At 66.7% G+C, this 1,269-nt stretch overlaps 1 pseudogene; it reads left to right on the top strand.

Moving 5' to 3' along the window:
* Positions 1–207: 207 nt before the first annotated feature.
* Positions 208–1,064, top strand: LOC103068660 (probable palmitoyltransferase ZDHHC24 pseudogene; annotated as a pseudogene).
* Positions 1,065–1,269: the final 205 nt, after the last annotated feature.

Here is a 1,269-nt window from a genome sequence, read left to right as displayed (position 1 = left end):
CACATCTTATGTTCCCCTCCATCTTCATCAAGATAAGTCATCACTCACCTAGCCTGTTGTTTCCTCACTGATCCTCCTGTGTTTACTCTTAACTCCTCGCCTTAGAGTTTCTTCTCTACACAGCAGCTATGGTGATCCGTTCACCACAAAAATCCAGCAACGGGAAGCGGCGGGGTACCCGGGATCCACCGCTCGTGGGTCCAGGCCATGGGGCAGCCCTGGGCGGTGGGGAGCGCGGAGGCGGCGTCCGCGCGGCTGCCTCTTGGGTCCACCGCGCTGTGAGCCGCGGCCGTGGGCCAGGAACTGGCCTACGTGCTGGTGCTGGGTCCCGGGCCGCCCCCGCTGGGTCTCTTGGCCCGGACCTTGCAGCTTGCGCCGGCAGCTTTCCAGCTGCTCAACCTACTGGGCAACGTGGGGGGCTCTTCCTGCTCTTGGACCCCAGCATCCGGGCTGTGATGCTGGCCGGCTGTGGTCTGGGCCAGGGCTGGGCTTACTGCTACCAGTGCCAGAGCCGGAGGCCACCGCACAGCGGGCATTGCTCCGCCTGGCGCCTCTGCATCCTGCGCCGGGACCACCACGGCCTTCCGCTGGGCCGCCGCGTGCGCTTCCGCAGCTACCGGCCCTGCGTGTGTCTGCTGCTTCACGCCGCAGGCGTCCTGCTGCACGTCTGTGCGCCGCCGGGCCCTGACCCGTCAGCCCTGCTGCGAGCCCACACACCCCTGCACCCGCCGCCCTCCTCCCGCTGCCCCGGAGGCGCAGGCTGCTCGCAGGCAGTGTCTCCGGCGCCTTTCGCGCTGGCCTTCGTGACCGACACGTGTGTGGCGTGTGCACCGCTGTGCGCGGCTGGACTGCTGTTTCGTGGGATGTTGCTGCTGAGGGGCCAGACCACGTGGGAGTGGGCTCGGGGCGGCACCCTTACGACGTGGGCCCCTCCCGCAACCTGCAGGCGGCCCTGGGGCCCCGCTGGGTCATTGTCTGGCTCTGGCCCTGCCCGGCCTCCCCATTGCCATGGGGACAGCATCACCTTCCAGACCACAGCTGATGTGGGACTCATGGCTTCCTGACTCCAGGAAGAGCCTGAGCTGTACAAGAAGTGGGGAATAGGAGAGGGGACTGGGGAACGGGAGAGGGGACTCATTTCAGACCCACCCCCAGCCTCAGAAGGGGCGGCAGGCTGGTACTTGATGCCTGCTTTCGGCAACTCCAGCCCCACCCGTAGCCTTGCCCTTGCCCAGCTTGGACTCCTAGTGTCCAGGGCTTGGGCCCTGC

Source organism: Lipotes vexillifer, unplaced genomic scaffold (assembly GCF_000442215.2).
Source record: "Lipotes vexillifer unplaced genomic scaffold, Lipotes_vexillifer_v1.1 scaffold705, whole genome shotgun sequence".
Taxonomy (NCBI): Eukaryota; Metazoa; Chordata; class Mammalia; order Artiodactyla; family Lipotidae; genus Lipotes; species Lipotes vexillifer.
This window is presented reverse-complemented; position numbering and strand designations above follow the sequence as displayed.